Raw genomic sequence first — 9,140 nt, 5'->3', positions numbered from 1 at the left:
CAGTACTGGACCATCATGAGGGCAATTGTCCAGCGCTTGGCAGAAGGTTGGGTAGCCAGAACAAAGCTGACCTGACACTCAGAACTTGCAGCTAATACGTTACCTGTAAGCTTAGCGGAGCAAAGGGGCACACGTTGCGCCACTTCAGAGATCTGAGTTTCAATCCCCACCAGGCCCTTTATGCCCATAAGAGTTTGAGTACAGCAGCTCTGCCACAGGAGGCTGAGCAGCCTGTTCAATAGGATGAGAGTAGAGACTGGTGAGCAGCAAGGGCAGAAGAGCCCCTCCAGCGGCAGGGGGAGAACCTGCGGTTGTCTGGCCAGCTTTGCCTGCTCCGTGCTCTTGGCCTCTCCCTCATTCTCATAGCCAGGACTTCTGGAATTGAAACAGAAAAGCAGGATTTAAGTAGTTCCAAAATGACAGTCCTAGGTTCACTATCAGGCAAATCTTGAGAGCTCCAGTTTTGGTGAACACAGCATCTGACCCATGTCCCCAGCCTATGCCCAAATGATTCAGGTATTGCCCAGCTGAACGACCTTGGCCAAGTGTCAGGAACTCTCTGAGCACCTACTTCATCATCTACAAAACAAAGAGAATAATTCCAACTTAATAGAGTTGACATAAAGCTTTCCTAAGGATATCAGTGAAACCACACACCACCCACTACACATCTTTACTAAATGCTCAACAAATGTGATGGTTGCTACGGTGATGATGATGGTGATTATGATGCGTTCTGAACTCTTGTTCTCTGTGAGTCAGACCTTGGTAGCCTCCTTACTTGCCCCACTTGCTTCAGAGAGAGAAGAGCGGGTGTGCGGATTAGTGAAGGAGCAAGTCATGGGAACAAAAGAATCCAAGGTAGAGCAGGAAGAGAAATCTAGCTAGATAAAGAAGCAGAAGTCAAAATAAGTAGACTCTTATTTTAAATTTTTAATGACTTCTTGGTGGCTTCAAGATAAAAGTAAGTATACAATTATAATGCAAAGACAGTATTCAAATGGGGAGTTGAATGGGGAGTTCATTAGGTAAGTTGAGTTAACTCACAGGATCGATTCCTTTTCATGACATAAAACCATCTGTGTTTTGGGTATTGTGAATTGAGAACTCCCCCTCGCCCTTCTCCCAGCCTGTGTTACTTTGTCTTTATCGTTGACTCTGTATCATTAATAATTCAAATATCAGATTTTATTATAATTTTCTATTTATCTCTTTTTCCCACCAGACAATGAATTCTTTGGAGGTAAGCACTACGTGTGTATTTTACCTTTGTTTCCCAGCACAAGATAGACCATGAGGAGCTTTGTGTTTGGGAGAAGAATAAAAGTCAACTGTAGTGAAACCTCTCAGAAGTAGGATTTATAAGCAGTTCTCAAAGGATGCACATGAAAATGTAATTTCTTGGAAAAGCGGCAAACAGAAAAGAATCAAACAAACCGCAATTGTGTGTAGCAAGGATAAATATGCAATGCATCATCAATAGTATTTGTTGGGTGAATAAAAAAGCCTTTTAGTCAACAATATATAAGCAGAAGAATGGAGCAGGAGTTAGAGAGATCCCTCAAGCAATAATGGAGGCCACTGGAGAGGCAAGACTGCCAAAGGCTAAGTTATTGACCCAGTATTTTAAAAACTGCCTCCGAAAAGAAGCCTGAGTGAAAGAAAATAATTTGTGCAATTAGGATGTATTTCTACTTTGTGTTCCTATCTACTTCCTTCACAAGCTATTTTTGGTAAGTTTTCATTAACCTTCTAACAAAATGCCAATTAAAGCATCTTTTAATAGGCTGTGTTTAGAAGACCGAACCCAAAGAGAAAAACGTGCTAGATCAACACGTCAGTGTAGAAACCAGATTCTTAATCCTAGTTGGATAACAACTGACGCTCTCAGTTGTTTTTGCCTGGGATAGCAATATATTACATGAAAACACAAACTCTTCAAGCAGTAATAAGGAATACATAATACAATACTAGTGCTGGGCTGACTTTCCTATTTTGTTTCCTGGTATCTAGTTTTACTTTTAATTTTGCCTTTTTCCATCAGTTGCTCTGTTAACAGTAATTTGTTTTCCACATATTGCCAAACAACATCCCAGGTTTGTGTTTATCATATAACCTGACAGTATACTCAAGTCTGTGTTGATGTTTGAATGTTTTGCATGACATCAGCATTCTCCTATTTCCAGGAATATGAATGAAACCACACTGCATGTTTATGTTTGGATTGCAGGTGCTCTGGGTGGAGTTCTAGTGACATTTATGTCTCTTGTTGAGAAACAAGCCCATAGTGAGATGAAACAAAAATTTAACTTGGTCCTACACACACTGATACGGTGTGGTTCTGTGTCCCCACCCAAATCTCAGGTCGAATTGTAATCCCCACATGCCAGGGGAGGGACCTGGTGGGAGGTGATTGGATCAAGGGGATGGATTTCCCCCATGCTGTTATCATGATAGTGAGTCAGTTCTCACGAGATAGTTTAAACATGTGGCACATCCCCCCTTGCTCTCTCTCCTGCTCCAGCATAGGAGATGGGTTTGCTTCCCCTTCGCCTTCTGCCGTGATTGTAAGCTTCCTGAGGCTTCCTAGTCATGCTTCCTTGTAAGCCTGTGGAGCTTTAAATCTCTTTTCTTCATAAATTACCCAGTGTGAAAATAGACTTTATAGCAGTGTGAAAATGGACTAATACAGACAGCTTTTCAGATCAATCAGATTTTGACTTTCCTTTTACTTATGCACATTATAATGCACCCTATTCTCTCTGCATTCTGTTCCTCCTCCCTTCCTTGACTGTTTAATTGCTATCCATCCACCAAGTATCCTTCAGGCATCACTTCTCCATGTCCCCACAGCACCATGTGCTGACCTCGTGAGAGAGGTCATCACACTGAAGTGTTATTAGGGTCACTTGTCAGTCTGTCTCCATTTAACTGTAAGCTAATGAAGGCCAGGTATTTACATTATTGACTATCATATCTCTACTAATAAAGGAACTGACTAATACAATAAGTGCCCAATGTATGCCTGCAAAATAAAGAAAATTTCAAAATAAGAACAGAGAGACAGATGGGCAGATATCTGCATACATAGTTTATAAATTGATATGGATGGTAAATGATACATACATGTAAATAGAAAGATAACTAGAGGGATAGATACATAATCAATTGGAGACATAGGTAGATTATGGAGACAATGCTAAGAGGAGGGATGTGAGGATGCTGGGCCCAGGTTGCTGTCTCGTCTCATGGCTTTTTCATTCTTCATGCCCTTCCCATTCAATTCTTTGGAAAGTCCTAAGCAGTGTTCTATCATATTCATATTGAATTAGCTGGTTTCCCTCTCTACTCCCTTCCTGAAGAGATGGACAACCAAATTTTTGTTGCTGCTGTTGAATTTAATGAGCACTCAATTTTTCAAAGCTGTCTACAGCTGATCTAGTTTCCTTTCAAACTAGTATAAGAAAACAATGTTTTTGCCAGTTATACCTGACATAACATGTGTGAGGCGTTTACGTGGTAGGAGTCTATCTACTATACAGATAAGAAAACAGAAATGAATTGTGTCAACAGGAATCGCCTTTAGCCATAGCAGGTCTAGAAGGGGTGGCTCATGGGGACAGAAGGGGTCTTTTCTGCTAAATGAATTCCAACTGATGAATACAATATGTGATCAAGAAGAAATTCCCTGACACTCTGTCTGTGGCTTATATGCTGTATGTTTAATGTGAAGAACGCATTACATTTATTTCTGATTTCTAAGGTGAAAGTAGATTTAGGCTTATTTGATGGAAAAACTCTCCAGCCTTGCAAAGGTGAACGCAGCAACCTAAGCCTAAAGGAAGTCCTGTTTTCTTTAGGAGTAAAATATGGTTTTGGTTGGAGGGCTAAGATGCAAAATTGGGTGCTTTCTGTCATGGTGGCTGCCCTCCTAATCAGATATGGAATTCGGAGTTGGAAAAATAATAAAAAGTAAAAAAGTAAATAAATCTCCAAATAGGAGAGGAGTATGTGAGGTTAGTACAGCTTAAGCTTCACCATGTGTGGGACTATGGACAAGTCATTTTTAGTTACCTTTTTTGGGAACTAAATCTTCACCAAATATTCTTAGTGATTATTAGAATGTTTTAAGATCCTGTGAAGAAAACTACAAATTTTAATTTTTTTCTTGAGATCTATAAATTTTGCTTTATGACAAATTATTATTTTGTGGTCCAATATCACCAACGAGGCATGCAGGACTCACATTCTTCTAGGTCTTCTCCTCTTCTGGTCTCTTAATTGATCCACTATTCCTCCTCTTTCTCTCCCAAACTCTAAACACAGGTTTCCAGTTTAGGTATTACAGAGGTATCAGTTTACCCCTTATAGACAAATTCTTAGGAGTTGCCAGAAATTGTTCATAAACCTGGGTGAAGTAAATTGACTGTAAATATTTATACGGGAGTATGGTAATATTGAAAAAGAAATGCACAATATTAGCACACCCACTCCCAAGCCTCACCTCTTCTTAACTATAACCACAGCTAAGTTGCCCAACCTCTCCTGGTCTCGGATTTCACAACTGTGAATCAAGATGCACCTGATTGCTTAAGTTCTTATAAATAATCAATGACCTAATCCAAAGAAAGTTTGTATCCAAGTGTCTAACATATGGTAAATGCTCAGAAGATGTCTGGTATTATTGAAATAAAATTGGAATTTATCTTACCTGCTAAGGATCAGTGACAGTGCTGCTCTGATAGTTTTGTGTTTCATTCGTTTCCTGTATCTCATCTAGTCGAATATACTTCTTAAACATTTCTGAATATTATCAGTCCTATGATATTTATAGAACAGGAAGACTTTTGAAACAGGAAATAGGAGCATTGTATCATGTATTTGATATAGTGATGGAGTGTCCTCCGCAAACCCTCTGGTTGCCACAGAGTCTAAGTCTAAGCTTGCCAGCACGGCAACCAAGATGACTCTCAATGAACTGTCTTCAGCTTCAATTTCTGTTGCTTCTCTACACGAACATTCTCTACATGAGCTGGCCAAGAATATGACTCCTCAAGCGTCCTTGGTTACCTGCTCATGTACTCCTTCATTCTAGGAGCATTTGGCCAGAGTCATCTTTCTGAAATGGAAGACTCATGTATTGCTCGTGTGTGTCAGATGGGAAGCTGATGGAAATTCTTCAGCAGAGAAAAATTCAAAGCGATTGCAGTGATTTATGTGACTCTACAGATCCTGGCCCCAGCTCCTGTGGATATCACCTCCCACCTCTCTCCTCTTCACTGGCTGCACTCCAACCATATTCGTTCCCTCACTTTCTTCACACTCAATAAGAATGCTCTACCTCACGGCCTTTGGTTATTCTGTTTCCTCTCCCTGGAAATACCTAATCCACAGGTTTTCACGTCTCCCTGCTTTTCTCCTACGATGGGTGGCAGGTGGAATGTCACCTTCACAGACAGGCTGTTTTCTGCATGCACTTTATTACATAGCAACACTTCCTTTGTCCCTTTCAGTTTCCTTATGCTGCTTTATTACTTTTTTCATAGCACATCTCTCCACTAGATAAGTCTGTCTTTGTTTTTTTTTTTTTTGTTTGTTATGTAAGGTCCATGAGAATATGCAGTTTGTCTTATTTTATCTTCATTGCCCAGAATAGTACATTGGGTAGTATTAACCATTACCTCAGAATGACTGGACCCTCCACCAAGCTCTCTAGTGCTGTTCACAGTTTCCCCTTGTCTAGAGTTCCTTGTTACTGTGTTTAAATTTGGCTCAGCTTTTTTTCAGCTTACTGAAATCTATCATCTCTTTGAATCCTTCAGTGAACATCCTGGTCTATAGTGATCATCTGTCCCCCTACATTTCTGGAGAAATAAAAAAATTTACTTGTCAATTATCATCTGTGACTTTGTATGTGCAAAGTAGGTTGTTGGTTATGTAAATATGTCCTGGGGTCAGATTGCCTGGGATCAAATCTTGGCTTAGCCATTTATAAGTTGAGTGACCTTGTGCAAGTGACATAGCTCACCTGCCTTTCCTTCACCTGTCAGAGAGAATAGGATTAGAGCCCGGTGCGTTCATTTACTGCACAACTTAAATGAGTTACATTCATCAAAGCACCATCCCTGGCACATAAGTGCTTGGTCAACGTTTGCACTGACTTTTATCACATACATACATTGTGTCACCAGCTAGATCAAAAGCTCTGTTCTATGTGCCATAACATCTGGCACAGTCTTCCACACAGCAGGTAATAACTCTATTGACTTTTGGTAAAATTATTTCCCAAAAGAAATGTCAGAAGAAATGCTTAGAAAAATTATGCCAAAGCAATTATGTTTGTAAAGCTGTTTTGGGACTTAGGAAAGGTAAAGGAGCGTTTCAAAAGAAATTCCCTTTACATACTCAGTTGGAAAACATTTTCTAAGCATGCACTAAGGGCTAGCCATTGTGCTCTGTGCTCTGGAGATGCAGTGATGAAAATGACATGGATCTTTTCCATACGAGTTTGTGGGGACAAATATGTGAATGAATGGCTGTAACAGAGTGTGAAGAGGGCTGAAAGGGAGGTGTGTGCAAAGCATGATAGTGTCACAGCGGTCATTTATGGATGGGGGATGTACTGGATAGTTGCTTTTTCAGGTTGACTTAGGTAGCCTGCATTTCTATTTCTGTGTGCCGCACGAACGATTTTGAAAATGAGAATGGCATTAAGATTGAAAATGAAATAGGGTCCCCAGGGAATAAGAGCAGAAGTGGTTTGGGGAGAATATACCAAAACTGCGTAAAACAAGAAGCACAGATTGAACCAAAATTGTTTATTTCGTTAGGTTTTGCTATAACCTAGAAAAAAAACTTCTGAAAACAGCACATCGACTAAGACAGGATTTGTTGCCTTATTGTTCTAGCATGTTGTTGATTAATTCAATTGTTTCTGTCTTTAATGTTCTCTAATTGCAAGAATAATATGAAGATGGCATAAAACTGTAAGGTAGCTGTCAGGGCCATGAAAAGCAAAGCATGTTCTGGCCTCTAGGACCATGGTTTATGCCACCTGCTCTCATCTGTCTGCTCCTACCCATTATTCTGATTTCTGTCTTATCTGACAATGTCTTTCAATGACAAACACAACATTAAGGTAGGTTGAAAATGTAATTCTAACCAACACTTTTAAGAGTTAAAAGAAAAAATTAGCATCTTTTACTTGAGAATTTACCTGTTCACAAGTAAATTGAGTTTCTGTTAATCTTTGTGTATGTGTGGCTGGTGTGCCTACTGTTAGCTTAAACTGATACAAGATCAAGATATAAAATCAATTACATTTCTCTATACTAGCAATAAACAATATGAAAAGTAAACTAATAAAACAATTCCATTTACCATAGCATTAAAAAAGATTAAAATACTCAGAAATTAATTTAACAAAAGAAGTGCAATACTTACACATGAAACTATAAAACTTTACTGAAAGAAGTTAAAGAAGATTCTTTAATTTAGGTAAATTAAAGAAAATCTTTAATAAAGGGAAAACTATTTTATGTTCATGCCTCAGAAGACTTAATATTGCTAAGGTGGCAATACTCCCAAAATTGATCTACAGATTCAATAAAATCTCTATCAAAATCTCAGGTAATTTCTTTTGAAGAAATTAAGCTGATTATAAAATCTATATGGAAAATCAAGAAGCCCAGATTGGAGGAAAAAATTCTAAGAACAAACAAAGTTCGATAACTCACATGTTTTGATTTAAAAACTTACTATAATTCTATTGTAATCAAGATAGTGTGGTGCCGGCATAAGAATGGAAACAGAATAATGGAATAGAATCAAGGATGCAAAAATAAACCTTTACATTTATCACAAAATTAAAAAATTATTCTTCAAAGGGCACTGGCAAGAATGTGAAGAGGCAAACTACAAAATGAAAAAATACCTGTTTGTAAATTACCTAGTAAGGAATTTGTATTACATAAAAACATTTTAACCCAACAATGAAAAGGCAAGTAACCCAATCAAAAAGATGAGCAAATAATCTAAATAGACATTTCTCCAAATAAATATTAAGTATTTCTCCAAGGAAGATATACAACTGACCAATAAACACACAAAAGTAATGCTCAAATGTCATTATTCATTAGGGAGATGTATATCAAAATCACAGTGAGTTACCACTTCACACACATTAGGATGGTTAAAATAAAAAAGATAAGTATAAGCAAGGATGTGGCGAAAATGTTAAGCAGAGTTATCACCTACAGATTCCATTTCTGGATATAAAACACTTGGACATAAATGTTCATAGCAGCATTATTTGCATTAGCCAAAAGTGGAAACAACCCAAATGTTCATCAGTTAATGAACAGACAAACAAAATGTGATATATCCATACTAGGCGATGTTATAAAGTCATAAAAGTGAATGAGGTACCTATGCGTGTTACAACATGAATAAACCTTGAAAACATGTAAAGTGAAAGAAGCCAGTCACAAAATATCACATATCACATGAGTCCATTTCCATGAAATGTCTGTAACAGGCAAATCTATAGAATCAAGAGGTAGATTGGAGGTTGTTTGGAAGAAGTAGTTAAGGGAATAGGGAGTAACTGCTAATTGGTACAGGATTTTTTAAGGAGTAATGAAATGTTTTAAAATAAAATAGTCATAACTGTTGCACGACTCTGAGTATACTAAAAATCACTGGATTGTACACTTTGAGACAGTAAATTTTCTGACCTACAAATCGTACCTCAATAAAGCTGTTATTTCAAAACCCTGCATAAATTGAGTTGAAAACAGTGGCAGTATTAGAATCCTAGACTCCTAAGATCTGAATGAATTTTGAGCATCTTCTAGGACAATGATCTTCAGTTGCTTGAATCCTCTTCTGAAAAATGTTTTATCTGTGTTAGGCTCACACCAAATACAGAAATCATCACTATTCTTTCTCTGGATGAGTTTGTTTGCATGTTAGAAAGCTTAAGAGCTGCTATTATCATTGTATTGTTATATCATTGTATTGTTACAATGATAATAGCATAAATATAAAATATATTTTATAAATATATTAAATAAAGTATATGTTACATTATATTTTTATAATACATTGTATTTTGTTGTGTTTATTATGACCTAGGCACA

At 37.7% G+C, this 9,140-nt stretch overlaps 1 long non-coding RNA gene across 6 annotated transcripts in view; it reads left to right on the top strand.

Moving 5' to 3' along the window:
* Positions 1–769: 769 nt before the first annotated feature.
* LOC108529503 (uncharacterized) overlaps positions 770–9,140 on the top strand; it is a 49,333-nt gene continuing 40,962 nt past the window's right edge. For 5 of the 6 annotated variants that reach the window (XR_001885557.1, XR_001885546.1, XR_001885559.1 and 2 more), the window contains exons 1-2: positions 770–964; positions 1,226–1,733. This is a non-coding gene — a long non-coding RNA (uncharacterized LOC108529503). Of the gene's footprint in view, positions 965–1,225; positions 1,734–5,095; positions 5,891–9,140 lie in introns of those variants that run through there. The other variant, XR_001885556.1, reaches the window with a different exon arrangement.

This window comes from Rhinopithecus bieti, unplaced genomic scaffold, assembly GCF_001698545.2.
Source record: "Rhinopithecus bieti isolate Rb0 unplaced genomic scaffold, ASM169854v2 scaffold_865, whole genome shotgun sequence".
NCBI lineage: Eukaryota > Metazoa > Chordata > Mammalia > Primates > Cercopithecidae > Rhinopithecus > Rhinopithecus bieti.
Note: the sequence above shows the minus strand (reverse complement) of the source record. Positions and strands in the feature narration are given on the sequence as shown.